Source organism: Chrysochloris asiatica, unplaced genomic scaffold (genome assembly GCF_000296735.1).
Source record: "Chrysochloris asiatica unplaced genomic scaffold, ChrAsi1.0 scaffold00077, whole genome shotgun sequence".
In the NCBI taxonomy this organism is placed as follows: Eukaryota; Metazoa; Chordata; class Mammalia; order Afrosoricida; family Chrysochloridae; genus Chrysochloris; species Chrysochloris asiatica.
This window is the reverse complement of record NW_006408595.1, coordinates 197320-215590: the sequence shown is the minus strand read 5'-3', so window position 1 is coordinate 215590 and position 18271 is coordinate 197320. Positions and strand designations below refer to the sequence as shown.

The window sequence follows — 18271 nt, the reverse complement described above, 5'->3', positions numbered from 1 at the left end:
TAATGTTCTCCTCCAACTCCATAACTCAAATGCATCAATTCTTCTACAGTCTTTTTTATTCTTTGTCCAACTTGCACATGTATTTGAGGCTACTTAATATGCCATAATTCAGGTCAGGTGCACCCTGGTCCTCAAAGTAGTATCTGTGCTCTTGAACCTTTCAAAAGGTCTTGTGCAGCAGCTTTGCCTAATGCAATATATCATTTGATTGCTTGATTGCTGCTTTCATGAGTGTTGATTGTAGATCCAAGCAAAATGAAGTTTTTAAAAACTTCAAGCTTTTCTCCATTTATCATGAAGCTATTTATTGATCCATTGGTGAGAACTTTCATTTACATTGAGGTACAACCCATATTGAAGGCTGTTGTCTTTGGTCTTCATCAGCAAGCAAGGTTACATCATCTGCATATTACAGGTTGTTAATGAGTCTTCCCTCAATCCTCATGCCATGTTCTTCTTTATATAATCCAGTTTCTTGGATTATTTGTTAAACATATGGACTGAATAAATATGGTGAAAGAATAAAACTCTGGCACACACCTTTTCTTATTTTTAAACCATTCAATGTTTCCTTGTTTGTTTTAATGAATTCTGCTTGGTCTGTCCACACATTCCTCATGAGCACAATTAATTGTTCTGGAATATTCATACTTCACAATGTAATCCATAGCTTGTCATGATCCACACAGTGAAAAGCCTTTGCATAGTAGTCAATAAAGCACAGTTAAACATCTTTTTCATATTCTCTGCTTTCAGCAGAGGTCCATCTGACTTCAGCAGTGATGTCCCTCGTTCCACACCCGCATCTGAATATGGTTGGATCTTTGATAGGTCCCCGTCAATGTACTGCTGCAGTCATTTTTAAATTTTCCTTGTTGTTATTGTTGTTAGGTGCCATTGAGTCGGTACGGACCCATAGCGACCCTATGCAAAGCAGAACAAAGCACTGTCCGATCCTGGGCCAACCTCACAACTGTTGTCACACTTGAGTCCATCAATGCTGCCACTTGCCGATCCATCTCGTTGGGGGTCTTCATCTTTTTCTCTGACCCTCCACCTTACCAAACATGATATCCTTCTCCAGCAACTGGTCCATCCTTGCAATATGCCCGAAGTATGAGAGATGAAGTTTGGCCATCTTGGCCTCTAAGAAGCGCTCTGACTGCACTTGTTCCAAAACACATCTGTTGGTTCTTTTGGCAGCCCATGGCACTTTCAATATTCTTCTCCAACACCATAACTCAAAGACATCAATTCTTCTATGGTCTTCCCTATTCACTATCCAGCTTTCACGTGCATATGAGGTTATTGAAAATACCACGGCTTGGGTCAGGCACACCTTAGTCCTCAAGGTGACATCTTTGCTCTTCAACACTTTAAAAAGGTCTTGTGCAGTACACTTGCCCAATGCAATATGTCATTTGATTTCTTGACTGCTGCTTCCGTGAGTGTTGATGAAGAATGAAGTCCTTGACAGCTTCAATCTTTTCTCCATTGATAAGAATGTTGTTTATTGGTCCAGTGGTGAGGATCTTTGTTTTCTTGACATTGAGATGCAATCAAAGACTATGCTCTTTGATCTTTATCCTTAGAAAAATTTTATTTATGTGATATTAATGATATTGTTTGATGATTTCTGCATTCAGTTGGGTCACCTCTCCTTGGAATGGGCACAATTATGGTTCACTTTCAATCAGTGGGACAGGTAGCTGTCTTTCAAACTCCTTAGCAAAATGAGTGCTGCCATAATTTATTGAAATATTTCAATTTGCACTCCATGAATTCCTGGAGACTTGTTCTTTTCCAATGCTTTCACTGTATCTTAAACTTCTTCCTTCAGTACCATTGACTCTTGATTGTATGCTACCTCTTGAAATAGTTGAACATCCACCATTTCTTTTTGGCACAGTGATTTTGTATACTTCTTCTTTCTTCTTCTGATGCTTTCTGCATCCTTCAACATTTTACTGATAAAATTATTCAGTTTTACAATTAAAGACATTAATTTTTTTCCTCTGTTCTTTCAGCTTGAGAAATATTAAGCATGCTCTTCCATTTTGGTTTTCTCATTCCAGTTCTTTGCACATTTCATTATATTTCTCTTTGTCTTTTAGGTGCCATTTGAAATGTTCAGTTCTTTTACTTCCTTATTCTTTCAATTTGCTTTACCATCTCTGCTGGAGAGCAAATTTTAGAGTCTCTTCTGATAACCATTTTGGTCTTTTCCATCTGTCTCATCTTCTTAATGACCTATTGTTTTCTTCCTATATAATGTTCTTGATGTCATCCCACAACTCCTCTGTTTTTGGGTCATTGGTGTCTAATACATCAAATCTGTTCTTGAGATGATTTCTAAATTCAGGTGAAATATGCTCAAGGTCATATTTTGACTTTCATGGACTTGTTTTAATTACCTTCAGCTCCAGCCTGACCTGGCATATGAGCAATTGCTAATCTATTCCAGTCTGCTGCTGATGTTGTTTTGGCTGACAGTATGGAGCCTTCCCATTGTCTCTTTCCACAGATGTAGTTAATTTGATTTCTGTGTATTCCAACTGGTTGTGGTGGTAGTTATGTGTTGTGGAGTCTGTTCTGACTCAGTGACCCTATATTGTGTTTCCAAGGCTGTAAATCTTTATAGAAGCAGAAAGTGTCATCTTTCTCCCATGGAACCACTGGTAGTTTCCAACTGCCGACCTTGAGATTAACAGCCTCACTCATAACCACTATGCTACCAGAGCTCCTTATGTATTCCAATTGGTGAAGTCCATATGTATAGTCATCTTTTATGTTTAAAAAAGGTATTTGCAATGAATAAGTCATTCATCTTGCAAAATTCTGTCATGTGAGCGCCAGCATCATTTCTATCACCACGGCTGTATTTTCCAACTACTGATCCTTCTTCTTTTTTCCAACCTCTGCATTCCAATCACCAGTAATTATCAATACATCTTCATTGCATATTTGATCAATTTCAGACTGAAGAAGTTGGTAGAAATCTTCAATTTCATCTTCACTGACTTTAGTGGATGGTGAATAAATTTGAGTAATAGTGGTATTAACTGTTATTCTTTGTAGGCATATGGATATTATCCTATAACAGACAGTATTATATAAGATAGTTCTTGAAACGTTCTTTTTTATTATGAATGTGATACCATTCCTCTTCAATTTGTCATTTCTGGCATAGTAAACCATGTGATTTTGAGATTCAAAATGGTCAATACCTGTCCATTTCAATTCACGAATGCCTAGAGTATCAATCTCTATGTGTTCCACTTTATTTTTGACAACTTGCAATTTCCTAGATTTATACTTCATAGATTCCATGTTCTGATTATTAATCAATGTTTATAGTAGTTTCTTATTTTGTGTTATGCCCATCAGTGAAGGTTCCAAAATTTTTACTACATTCACATCATCAAGGTCAATTCTACTTTTGAGGAAGTAGCTCCTCCACAGTTGTATTTTGAGTGCCTTCAAACCTAGGGCTCACCTTCTAGCACTGTATCTAACAATATTCTGTTTACCAATGGCGAACTGGTTTTATGAGACTCACCAGGACTTGAGGGGGACAGGAAATTTCCCCTACTATTTATTTGAATGGCCTTTATCAGTAGGATTCTCTCATTGTTGAAAGTGAAAGGTGAGGAAGGAAGTGAATATGTGTCACAACCAAATGAAAGAGCAGAAGTAATACCTGAACTAACAAAATGTTTGAGTTGTAAATATGAAAGCTTCAGTGAAAACCAAAGAAAATTGATTAAAAGAAATCACTACCTAAAGCATGCTTTAATATCACGGAAAATGAAGGCCTATAAACATCCAGGCTTTAAAACACAGTTTATATTTTAAAATGCCAATACTTTGCTGGGCTCAGACATCCCCAAACCTCCATGTTCTAGCAAACAATAAATGTTTACAAATATTTGAAAGAGAAAACACTGCAACCCAAGTTTCATTTATGTCACCCCTTTACCCAATTCCTCACCTTCTAACCAGATGTAACCATTTCCCTCAGTTATATTTTCTTGATTTCCTTTTGGAATTCCTCGTGTGTTATTATTCATATATGAACCCTCAATTAATATATTATTGAGTTTTTCTTGCTTTTGGAATTTACGAAAATTGTGCTATACTGTACAAGTAAAGATACTTTGCAGATTTTCTAAAATTTAAATTTGTTTTTACTGTTGATCTGCATTTAGGTGTGCAATTATGGTTTATTGAGTTCTAATGATAAGCATTGGACTGCTAACCTAAAGGTCGGCATTTCACACCCACCAGTCAGTCCTTGAAACTCCATAGGGTCACTAGGAATTGAAAGTGACTCAAGGGCACTAACAACAATAATGATGCAGAGTGTTCTATTTTGTAAATGTTTCACTATTTATCATTTTTCTTGGCATTGCATAGTTGTAGTGTTTCTAGTTTGGGGATTATAAGCAAGGCTAATATGTTTGTTCTTGTGCATGAATCCCATTGTTCATGTGTAAGAGTGTCACAATATCTTAGTCTTGTTGTTGTTGTTGTTATGTGCCATGGAGTCGGTTCCACCTCAAAGCAACCCTGTACAGGGTTTTCTAGGCTGTAATTCTTTATGGGAGCAGAAAGCCTTATATTTCTCCCACGGAACAGCTAGTAGTTTCAAACTGCTGACCCTGAGGTTGGCAACCCGATTTGTAACCACTACGCTACTGTTGTTGTTGTTAAGTACTGTCGAGTCAGTTCTGACCCATAGGGGCCCTGAACAGGGTTTCCAAGGTTGTAAGTCTTTACAGGAGCAGAAAGCCTCATATTTCTCCCACGGATGAGCTGGTAGTTTTGAATTGCTGACCTTGTGGTTCGCACCCTAATTCGTAACCACTATGCTACCAGAGCTCCACTATGCTACTACACAGTTGTTATTGTTAAGTGCCTCAAGTCAGTTCTGACCCATAGCAACCCTGTATAGGGTTTCTGAGGAGCAATTGGTGAGCTTGAACCACCAACCTTGGGGTTCAAATGGCTTTGCAGTCTGGCACATTAACCCACAGTGTCACACATACACTAGGACTCTTAGTCTATACTAAGCTAATGTTATTTACTCCCTTTATTGTTTTCAACTAAATGATAAAGATGTGTTTCCTGAAACTGATAAAATCTTTCTATTACCTGTGTTTCTATGGATTTTTGCCTGTGTGAGAGCTTTGACACCATGCTGTCTTGTATTATGGTTCTAAACATTCATGTAAGTTTTTCTAAACATATTGTAAGCAATTTGGTAGAACAATATTTCAGTCTTATTTCCCCAGTGCAGCATCTTGAATTGTATAACAAGTTGTGTGGTATTTTCTTGAAATTAACTGACTTATCTGTGAATGTTTTTAATATTTTATGATTAGTTATTTTTAACTTTTTTTCTTTCTTTCTGACAATGGGTAGAAAAGACAATGATATTGCTTCTTTTTAAATTTCCTTTTTAACTTTTTAATGTATTGTGTTAGGATCAGTGCATATGTTTAATGCATTCAGTTGGTGGCAGAACGGTTTGAGACGTCTCAGAAGAAGGACCTGGTGATCTCCTTCCAAAAACTCAACCACTGAAAACCCTAGAGACCACAGTTCTATTCGGACACAAAGAGGACTGCTGTGCACTAGGATCAACTTGTAGCAACTGGTTACTGGTTTTGACTCTAAATTCCTGCACCTGAAGTACTTCACTTCTGAGAATATTTTACAGCCTTATTGAGAATCATTTTTAATACAAAATTGTTCCACTCATTGGACACACTTCGTTTTAGAGATGATGGGGAATATATCTTAATATTACATTTATAATACCCATATTTAACGTAGTAAATAAGCTTGTTTCTTTTTATTTCTATTTAAAATGTAAGCCTCTATTGTTGTTGACCTATATGGTGCTGTGGGCTAATGTGCCGGACTGCAAAGCTGTTTGAACTGCAAGGTTGGCAGTTTAAGCTCACCAGATGCTCCTCAGAAGCCCTATACAGGGTCACTATGGGTCGGAACTGATTTGACGGCACTTCACAACAACAATCAAGACCTAAGAGAAAATATAGCCCAATTCTTAGAATCGTGGTATGGCACTATAGGATAAGTACTTAAGCAAAAGGTCGGTTTAAACCACAAGGTCAGTGGTTCCCCCTTAACACCCGCTCCTTGGAAACCCTATATAGGGCTGCTATGGGTCAGAACCAACTCCAAAGCATGTAACCACCAGCACCATCAAGGGTTGGAACCAACTCGATGGCACTTAACAGCAACAACAACAACAGTGACACATTTGGAGCCCTGGTGTGGCACTGCCGGATAATACGCTGGACTTCCAGGTCAGTTTGAACTGCAAGGTCGGTAGTTCAAACCCACCATCAGCTATTTGGAAACTCTATGCAGGGTTGCTATCAGTTGGAACCGGCTGGATGACATTTAACAACAGTGACACATCAGTTTAAAGTACTTGGCTCCTTACCATTTGAATCCACCAGCTGCTCTGCAGGAGAAAGATGAGACACTCTGCTTCCATAACTTTGAAATCCTATAGGATAGTTCTCAAATCCTCTAGGATAGTGAGGAATCAAAATTGACTTGACAACAGTAGGTTTGAAATGTACATTTAGATAGGTACAAAATCCAAAGAAATATCCAATAGACTGCCGCTCTACTGTAAGATAACTTTTTGCATGGATTTATGATCATTGTCTTCAAAGATTATGAAACCCTGAGGGTCATCTAAGAATACTCCATCTAGAATAAATACATAGAGGTTTTCCCAGTGTATTATATACCTCTTCTTTTATTGAAACCCAAATTAAGCAGTCAAAACATTTAGTTTTAATGTCTGTTTTCTTAAAATGAAAAATGAACCTTATTTATGTGAGAATTGACTATTTGGCTTTCAAATAATATTGCTTTGCCTAAGATTTGTCTGCTTTAACACAGTGCTTAGTAAAATGAAGACTTTTAGTCAATTTATCAGTTATTTTCCTAAAATTTAAAAATGCAGAGTATCAAATTTCTTTCTAATTGTCTCAATTCACTAAAAATAAAGCTAAAGTCTAAAGGTGTTGTTGCTGTTTCATGCCATTGAGTCAGTTAGGACTCATAGCGGCCCCGTATAGGGTTTCACAGAAAAGGCTGGTGAGCCTGAACCTTGAGGTTCAAATCAACCTTACAGTCCAGCCAGCGCATTAACCTACAACGCCACACCAGGAAGTCCAAAGTTACAAGGGAATAAAAGTCATTTGAAATCAAGACTAGAAGACTTTGTGCTCCAGTGCTATCTCTGTTTGCAAATAATTTTACCCTTGGCTCCCAGTCAGCCAGACAACACACACTGATACCAACAATACCACCTTGAACTTAATTCCAAATAATGTATTTGATTATATGTTGATTGGAACTTCCTGAGTAACTAAAAACTGACTTTTCAGTAAAGCCTAGAGAAGAATTATAGAATTTTTGTAATAATATGGCTCTTTACAAGTGTTACCGTGAGTTAGACACCACTGGGAGCTTAAAATAGATGTCTGGATTTATAAGTTAAATGTCAGTCACAAACATCTAAAATAAGAATACATGATAAAGTTTCACAATTACACGGCATTTTGTTTTCTTTGTGTGTTTTTTTTAAATATACTCTCTTTTTTACCCCTAAGCATCCAGGATTGTTTTAGGGTGCCCTTATCTGCACATTTAAATAGCATCTATTTAAATAACACAAAACATTTAACACTGTGTGATGATTTTCACAGACCACACCAAGTTTTCACACTATTAGGTAATCATGTTATTAAAAATCAGTTTTCCTGGTTGAACTGCTGCTCACTGATGTGACTAAGTATCTGCAATTCAGCTCTAATGTGTGAACACTTTACCTTGACATTTCCAAAAAGGAGATTATACAGCACTGGTAGTTGTTGAGTATAGAGCTCATGAATAAAAATTATTGGATTTCAGAGGATGCAGCTTTTTGACAGCAAAAAAAACATGACTTCAATTCTCAAGTTCTTAGGCACTTTTTGGAAAGGTCTAAGTGTCTTTTTCCAATTAAAGAAAAGGAAGTTCATTGATAATAATAATAATAAATCCATTCTGTCTTGTTTATTTTGTTTTAAGAAAGTAGAGTCAAAAATAGGGAGGCCATCAATGAGATGGTGGTCCCTGTATTGAACATCCCATTTTAATTGCTTTTACTTGCTTTGAGTAGTCTTTACAGGGTCTGATCAGAAAAACAGCCCTATCCTCTTGTTGCTGCCTGATGATCTCTGTAAGATAGCTGGAAAATCATCGGAAGCTGCTGCAGAGCAAGACTTAAGTTTACTATAAGCAGAGATGGGTGTTTTGTTATGGCTAGAACCAATTCATCTTTCCAAGGGGTAGAGCTTCTTCTGTTTTTTTGTTTTTTGTTTTTTTCTCTTATATGGTTTATGTTGCTGCAGGGTGGGCAAGGATTGCATTCCAAGGGGAGTATAAAACACTAGAAGAAAGAGAGACAATACCTAGAACTTAGGATAATTTTCTTTGATCTGGTCCAATTTATAGTGAGGTTGCACAGTGGAGAAGTGCTTGACTGCTAATCAAAAACTCGGTGGTTTGTACCCACCTGTCTCCAAAGGAGAACATTGTGGCGGGCTGTTTCTGTGAAGTTTATTGTTAAATGCCATCAAGTTGATTCTGACCCATAGTGATCCTGCATACGGTTTCCAAGGAGCTGCTGGTGAGTTTGAATCACTGACCATGTAGTTCAAATGACTTTGCTGCATTTGCCCACAGTGCCTCACCAGGATTCCATCCTATAGTGCAGTTCTACTTTGTCCTATAAGATTGCTGTGGTGGTGGTGGTGGTTATGTGCCGTGGAGTCAATTCCGACTCATAATGACTCTGTATAGGGTTTCCAAGGCTGTAAATCTTTACCGGAACAGAAAGCCTCATCTTTCTCCCTCTGAACAGCTGGTAGTTTCGAACTGCTGACCTTGTGGCTCACAGCCCGATTCATAAACACTATGCTTCCAGAGCTCCTTAAAATTGCTGTAGTTGAGTTAAAATTGACTCAACTGCAGCAGGTTGGTCCAACTGGACAAACTTTCTGAAGACCCAGAAGTTTCTTTGGAGTCATGCCAATTCTTATTAAGCTCAAACTCTCCAACCTGAAGACAATTAGGAATCATCAGATAAAGTCCCTATCAGCTGAGTAGAATATTTGAGAGGGATGCAAATATGAGCTGTCAACAACCAGCACTCTTTGAATCTGGGGAACTATGTGCTTAAGAATTGAGGTGAGGTTCTGAGTGGTACACTAAAGCACTATAGCTTTCACTACATTCGTTTATCCCAAATGTTCTTTAAAAACTTTCTTCTACTTCATGAAAGGCAGATCTAGTCCTCACACCAAACAAATGTTGTTGTTAAGTACCATGGAGTCGGTTCCGACTCATAGTGACCCTACATAGGGTTTTCGAGACTGTAAACCTTTACGGGAGGAGACTGCCTCATCTTTCTCCTGCCGAACAGCTGGGAGTTTCAAAATGCTGACCTTGAGGTTAGCAGCCCAATATGTAACCACTACGCTACCAGAGCTCCTACCAAACAAGTAGAACTGATGAAATAGCTTAAAGACACTCTTAGCTATTTCTTGCTATATAACAAATGACTAAAAACTAAGAAATGTGAACACAGATTTTTATACTTAGTTCCTATGGGCTGTGAATGCAACCACCTGTGACTTCCCTGGATGTCTTTGGCTCTCATTCTCCCATGGGATTACAATTAGAGCATCAGCTGGAGATGTGATCTCATTTCAAGACTCCTCTTGGGGAGGATCAACTTCTAAGCTCATTCACATAGTTATTGGTAAGATTCAGTCTCTCTTAGGATTCAGACATACTTTCCTTACTGATTAAAAGTTTTATCAGTTTCTTGTTACATTGGCTTCTACATAGGGCAGTCCACAACATGGAAGATGACTTCCCTCAGAGCAAGTAAGGCATAGAGTACACCCAAGAAGAAACTTACAGTCATTTTATCTCCTAATCTCAGAAGTAACATATCAGCATTTCTGCTATATTTTATTAATTGGGAGATAAGAAGTCCAGATAAGAATAAAAATATAAGAAAGAAAAGAAATGTGCAGAAGGACATGAAATCACATAGCAGAAATCATTGGGTTGTCATTAAATATCATGTAATAGCCATCTTAGAGGCTACCTGTCATAAATACTAACATAACATCTTGAATAACTTAGGTAATATAATTTGGAGGAAGAAAAAGAAAGTAGAGAAATTATATGGTGAATTAAATTACAGTAACTGTGAAACACAACCTTTATGTGTATATATTGTTGTTGTTGTTAAATACCATCAAGTTAGTTCCAACCCATAGCGACCCTATATAGGGTTTCCGAGGAGCAGCTGGTGAGATTGAACTGCAGACCTTTTGGCTCAAATGACTTTGCAGCCCAATGCATTAACCCACAGCACCATACCAGGGTATATGGATGAGATTTAAACAAGAAAAAAAAATAAAATACAAGACTGGATGAAGAAACTGTGGTACATACACCAGTGGAATACTGTGCAATGTAAAATAATATAAATGAATCTGTGAAATACCTCATAACATGGACGAACCCCGAGGACATTGTTGTTGTTAAGTGCCATTGAGTAGGTTCAAACTGACCTTACAGTGCAATGCTTTATCCTACAGTGCCACACCAGGACTCTATGCTGAGTAAAATTAGTCAGTCACAAAAGGACAATTATATCAGACCACTATTTCAAAATGTCAAGAAAAGGTTTACTTACAGAAATAAACATTCTTTGAAGGTTAGCAAAGTGGGAGGGAAATGGAAGTTAAATTGCTGACTAGAAGAGAGGTACAAATTAACTTGGGTGAAGGGAAAGGCAATGTTCAGTAAGGAGTAGGTCAGCACGTAATCATCAGGGTAAAGGAAGACTGTGATAACCACAAGAATTAAAGGCAACAAAAGTAAAAAAAATATACACTCCTGCAATAACAGCAATAGTAATAATCTATCAGTGGATATACATAGAAAAACAAGTAAGCTGAACAGGAGTGAGAAGGCTAATGGTACTACACCCACAAATATATATAGATTTGATATTTTATATATGTATTTACATGTAGTACAAATATATTCATTAATATTATAGAGCACACAGAGGTAAGCTACGAAAAGTTCCTAATCATAATCAAACACCTTGAAAGAATGAATCACTGGGTCTGAGGACTCAGAGCCAGAATCTTAGGAAACATCAAATCAATTGGCATAACGTATTTCACAAAGACAATGTTCTATAGCCTACAGTGGTGAGTAATGTTGTTGTTGTTGTTGTTGTTATGTGCCGTGGAGTCGGTTCTGACTCATAGCGACGCTGTACAGGGTTTCCGAGGCTGTAAATCTTTACGGGAGCAGAAAGCCTTATCTTTCTCCCGTGGAACAGCTGGTAGTTTCGAACTGCTGACCTTGTGTCTCGCAGCCCAATTCGTAACCACTACGCTACCAGAGCTCCTTTGACGGGTCTTAAAACCTTGCGAGTAGCCATCTGAAGTACAACTATTGGTGTCTCTCCATCCAGTGTGAAGAAGAGTTAGGAAATCAACAATGCATGAAAACAATCCCAAGGACTAAGAACCATGGGAACCTCAGTCTCCATAGCCTTAAGACAAGAAGAATTAGATGGTGCCTGGCTACCACTGTCAATCGCTCTAAAAGGGATCACATAGGAGGTCTTGGACAGAGTGGGGGAAAACATGTGGAATAAAACTCAAAATAATAATAATAATAATAAAGACCAGGTTTACTAGTTAGCTAGACTGGTGAAACTCCAAAACTAAGGTCCATATTTACCTGTCAACCTTTTAAGCCACCTTAGTAGCTCAGTTTTCAGCTCAGCAATAGACAGATCTCTAAGGTGAATAATAGCACCAGGCAGGTACACTCTCCCTGGTGTTATTGTTGTGAACTACCAAATATATGAGATTCAAAGGGCAGCATTTTCCTAGTGATAAAGCTCAGAAAGCAGAAAAGAATAGGAAAGAAGGACAAAAGGAAATGGTGAAACACAGGGAGGAAGGGGTGAGTGCTGTTAGGGTGTAGGGATTGCAATCAGTGTGACGAATCAAAATGAGTTTGAATTAGTGAATGGAAAACAAATTTGCTCTGTAAACTTTTTCCCAAACCACAGTAAAAAGTTAAAAATAGTGAATAAAACTGAAAAACTAAAATTATACTTGAAATGCAAACACAAAAACCCCCAAGCAAACAAAAAGACTACGGTAAAAAGCTTTCTTCTTACAGAACTACATAAAAGGAAATTTTATAAATTCCTTGTAATCACCGCAATTGCTATAAGGACAAGATCCAATTCTGTGTTCTTCATCACCACCTCCATCTACTATCTTGTCTTACAAGCAAGAATATAAAGGAGAAGGCAGTTTTAATTAGGCGAGTGTCATCAATTACCCTTGTACTGCTGTTTTGCATTCCATTTCCCTCCACCCCTTGTCAGTTTTCATGCTTGATTAAATAACTCCTCTTCATGAGTAAAGTTTGTAGTCAATTAGTATGTGACAGTACCAACTATGCCCCTAAATATATATGTTCAAATTAAGGGTTATATAGCGGACATTTCTAAAGTAGAACATTCCTGTTAAAAACAAAAACTGAGTCAGCTGGAAGGTTATTTTGGGTGCATCGTCCTGCCTCAGGACCATCATTAGTTTTTTCAGGACTTATCTCCAAAAATTTGCTTAGGGAAAAAAAAGGTAAACTTGATTAAGCCAGCACAATTAACTATGTTTTTGTGAAAGTGAGAAAATAGTCCTGAAAATCCCAATTGCTCTTTTTCTTGGAAAAACAAAAAGTAAAAAGACTATCAGAACCATATTTATAGTTGTTTTGTTCACCATAATTGCTACAAGGTAAAAAGAATATCATATTAGAAAATTTTAGATAATATTACACATTTTTAGAGAAAATTATTCAGTTTATTGTTGTTCCAGGCATCACATTTTTTAAGTCTGTGGGACGAATGCATACATTTAATTTCTAAACCATATGGTCATTAAAAATATACTCACAAAAAGTATTTCTACTCAGACTCTAGTAGAATTGAATAAAGAAACAAACATCTCAACAATAATAGTGTTGTTGTTGTTAAGTGCCATGGAGTGAGTTCCGACTCATAGCAATCCTGTACATGGTTTCTCAGTAGTGCCTGTTGGGATTGAACCACCAACCTTTTGCTTGGCAGTCCAGTGCTTATCCTACAGTGCCAGGACAGGACTCTAATAATAGTTGTTGTTGTTAGGTTCATCTCTCATACTTTGGACATATTATCAGGAGGGAGCAATCGCTGGAGAAGGATATCATGTTTGGTAGGGTAAAGGGTCAGAGAAAAGGAGGAAGACCCCCAACGAAATGGACTGGCCAGGTGGCAGCACCGATGGACTCAATCGTGGCAATAGTAGCGAGGTTGGCCCAGGATTAGGCAGTATTTCGTTCTGCTGTGCATAGGGGCCCTATGAGTCGGTACTAACTCGATGGCATCTAATAAAAACAACTATTATTAGAGTCCTCGTAGGAGATTTTAATTCAACACTTTGGAGAAAGGAGAGAAAAACTAGAAAGAAACTCAACCAAGACAGAATAATTAAACAATACAATCAAGCGAATTGACTTAATAGACTTTGACAGAGCACTTAACCCTATAATAGCATAATATACATTATTTTCCAGTGCACATGGAACTTTCTCCAGAATAGACCATATGTTAAGTCACAAAGCAAAAATCAATAACTTAAAAAGAAATTAAAATACAAAGCATCTTCTCAGATAACAATTTTATAAAATTAGAAATTAACAATAGGAAGAAAAAGGAAAAATTCTATTACATAAAGCACCTTTTATAAATATGGGTAACAGAACAAATAAAAAATGGAAATATCTGGAATTGAATAAATTGGAAACACAATATACCAAAGCCTTTGTGACACAGCAAAAGCAGTGTTCAGAGAACAATTTATAGCAATGAATGCACACATCCAACAAGAAGAAAGAACCAAAATTAACATCTTGATACAACATTGCCAACAATTAGAACAAGAGCATCAAAATAAGTCTACAGTCACTAGAAGAAAAGAAATAATAAAGGTTAGAGCAGAAATAAAGGAGCTCTGGTAGCGTAGTGGTTACAAGTCGAGCTGCCAACCTCAAGGTCAGCAGTTTGAAACTACGAGCAGTTTTGTGGGAGAAAGATGAGGCCTTCTGCTCTCGTAAAGATTTACAGTCTTGGAAACCCTGTGTGGGGTCACTATGAGTTGGAACCAACTCCATGGTACTTAACAACAACAGAGCAGAAATAAATGAAATAGAAAACAGAAAAAAACACAGAAAACAAATCAACATGATTAAAAGTTGGTTATATGAAAGAGTTAATAAAATCAACAAACCATTGACACATATAACAAATAAAAGACAAGGCAAATAACATGATAAATATATGGATGACATCATTTCGGTACAACAGAAATAAAAAGGGTAATAACATAATACTATGAAAAATTGTACTTCAACAAATTTGAAAATCTAGAGGAAATGGACAAATTTCTAGAAACACATAACTTACCTAAACTAACACAGACAGAAGCAGAAAATGCAAACACATCTATAACAAAAGTAGGAATTGATCAAGTCATTAGAAGACTCCCAACTACAAAAAATCCAGGTCCAGATGGCTTTATTGATGAATTCTATAAGCATTCATAATGAAGCTATTATTCTGGTAGCGTAGTGGTTACGAATTGGGCTGTGAACCTTAAGGTCAGCAGTTCGAAACTACCAGCCGCTTCTCGGGAGAAAGATGAGGCTTTCTGCTCCCGTAAAGATTTACAGCCTCGGAAACCCTGTACAGGGTCGCTATGGGTCGGAACCGACTCGACGGCACTTAACAACAATAACAACATACTTAAACTAAAGAAGAGTAAGGAAAACTCCTGAGCTCATTTGATGACGCAAACATAACCTTAATACCCAAGCCAGGCAAAGACATCACTAAAAAAGAAAATTATAGACCAATATCCATGTCTAACTAATCACTAATTTATTCCAAAATCATGCTGAGCACCTACCATGTGAGCCCAAAGAATACGACCAAGATTCTCAAGAAACTCTGGTCAGCTATGGAAACATAGATGCTATCACTGTGTCCCTGCAACAGGCCCCTCCATCGCTGAACCGGGCTGAGAGAACTGCCTGGTTTGGGGCAGAGAGACACTGCTTGGCCCTGCACCCCCACTGTCCCCTATTCTTAGCCCAGTCCCAAACTATGCCCGGAGGTGTCTGCTGGCCCTAACCCAACACAGGTATCTATATGGGTGAGCAGCACCAAGGAGGCAGCAGCCATGAAGAGTATTTGTTGCAGCCTGGACTACATCTCGCAGAGCCTCCAGCAGCAGGATCTTCAGGAAGAAAATATAACAGTAATAAAGGATTTTAGAAGAGTGGAAAATGATTATGATATGGAAGCAGAGGTCTGCATTACATTTACTGAATTTGGAAAAATGCAAAATATTTGTAACTGTCTTATTGAAAAACTAGATCTGTTGTCATCAGTCCACCCCAGTTCTGTTGAGAATCTTCGACAGCAAGCCTGTCTTGTTGCTGTTGAGAATGCATGCTGTAAAGCTCAAGAAGTCTGTAACCTTGTTGGCCAAACCATAGGAAATCCTTTACTAATCAAAGAAGAAGCAGCAAAAGAATAGGAAGGCCAAACAGATGATCACCAGTCATCAAGACTCTCAAGTTCATTAACTGTACAACAAAAAATCAAAAGTGCAAAAATACCTGCTACTTCAAAAGCATTTATAACTTTTGAGGTAAAAGGGAAAGAGAAAAAAGAATCTCTGAAATTCCACCCAAAATATATTGTGCTTTTATCTTATCTATTTTATTCATTTTATAATATTTGCTTTTATCTGGAGTATATATATATATATATGTTGTTGTTGCTGTGAAGTGCCATCGAGTGGGTTCCAACCCATAGCAATCCTGTATAGAGTTTCCAAGGAGTGGCTGATGAGCTTGAACCACAGACATCGTGGTTCAAACCGTCCTTGCAGTCCAGCGCATTAACCCACAGCACCACACAATATAGTGCATAGGATATTAAATGCTTCTTGCAAAAAAAAAGAAAAAGAAAAAGGAAATTTGGTCAAGTGGAGGATTAGAATAAAAAGAAAAAAAAGTTATGATGAAAGTGACAAGTATTTGAATAAAGATAAAAATAAAGTTATACATATGACCAGAAGAAAGCTTAGGGGGAGGGAATGGTTTGTAGAAGATTTCCTCTAGCAAAAGCATTTAAATTATGTCTTGAAAGATTTTAATTTGTATTCATTAATTTTCCCAGCTTTATTCTTTGCCAATGCCTTCAGTGCATCATAAATTTCTTCCTTCAGTACCATTGGCTCTTGATGACATGCTGTCTCTTGAAATAGTTGAACACTGGTCATTTCTTTTTGGTACAGTCACACTGTATATACCTTCCATCTTCTTTTCATGCTTTCTGCATCATGCAAAATTTTTTCCATAGAATCCTTCAATATTGCAAGTTGATGCTTGAATTTTTACTTCAGTTCTTTCAGCTTGAGAAATACTGAGAGTGTTCTTTCCTTTTAGTTTTTTTTAATTCCAGGTCTTTGCACATTTCATTATAATACTTGACTTGTCTTCTCTAGCTACCCTTTGAGATTTTCTGTTCAGCTCTTTTACTTCCTCATTTCTTCCATTACTTTAGCATCTCTATGCTGCAGTGTAAGTTTCATCTATTTTGGTCTTTTCTTTCTTACCTGTGTTTTCAATGACCTTTTGTGTTCTTCCTGCATGGTATCCTTGAAGTCATCCCATATCGCTTCTGGTGCTCGGTCATTAATACCTAATGCATCAAATCTGTTTTTAAGATGGTCTCTAAATTCAGGTAGTATATTTTTAAGGTCATATTTTGATTCTTGTGGAATTGTTTTAATTTTCTTCAGCCTCAGCCTAAACGTGGTCTGTTCCACATTCTGCTCCAGGCTCTGTTATGGCAATTAATATTGATCTTTTCCACCATCGATTCCTTCAGATGTTGCCAATTGGATTCCTGTGTATTCTACCTGGTGAGGTCTATCTGTGTAGTTACATTTTATGTTGTTTTAAAAAAGATATTTGCAATAAATAAGCAATTGGTCTTGCAAAATTATGCCATTTGATCTCCATTATTTCTATTACCAAGGCCATATTTTCCATCTACTAACCCTTTCTCTTTGTTTGCAAGCTCTGCATGCTAATCACTAGTAATAATCAATACATCTTGATTGCATTTTTATCGATTTCAGACTGAAGAAGTTGGTAGAATTCTTCAATTTAAGCATCAATGACTTTTGTGGTTGGTGTGTAAGTTAGAATAATGGTATTAACTGGTATTTCTTATGGTGGTATGGATATTATCCTATCACAGACAGAGTTATACTTCAATATCTTGAAATGATCTTTTTGGAGATGACTGCTATGCCATTCCTCTTCAATTTGAATTTCCCAACATAGTAAACCATGTGATTGTCTAATTCAAGATGGCTGATATCAGTCCATTTCATCTCCCTAATGCCTAGGATATTGATCTTCATGTGTTCCACTTCATTTTTGACAGTTTCTAATTTTCCTACATTTATACTTAGTACATTCCATGTTCTGATTACTATTGGATGTTTACAGCTATTTCTCCTCATTTTGAGTTGTGTCCCATTAGTAAATGAAGGTCCCATTTGGAGAGATAACTCTTCCCAGTTGTCTTTTGAGTGTCTTTTAACCTGACAGGCTCATCATGTTTTTATTTTTTGGCACTATAGCTGTACTCTGGTAGCGTAGTGGTTACGAATCGGGCTGCGAACCTTAATATCAGTGGTTCGAAACTACCAGCCGCTCCGCGGGAGAAAGATGAGGCTTTCTACTCCCGTAAAGATTTACACCCTCGGAAACCCTGTACAGGGTCGCTATGGGTTAGAACAGACTCGACGGCAGTTAACAACAACAACAACAATAGTTGTACTTAAATGGTACAGCTTAACTCCATGATACTTAACAATAACAATATAGATGACAATGTTCAGCTACTATTTATAAGGTTTTTAGTTGCTAAACATTTGTAAGTAATCTGCCTCTCTTTCCTAGTCTATTTTATTCTGGAAGCGCCACTGAAAGCTATCCA

At 37.3% G+C, this 18271-nt stretch overlaps 1 pseudogene; it reads left to right on the top strand.

The window, feature by feature from the left end:
- LOC102836196 overlaps nt 1–16843 on the top strand; it is a 100784-nt pseudogene extending 83941 nt beyond the window's left edge.
- The last annotated feature ends 1428 nt before the right edge of the window (nt 16844–18271 follow it).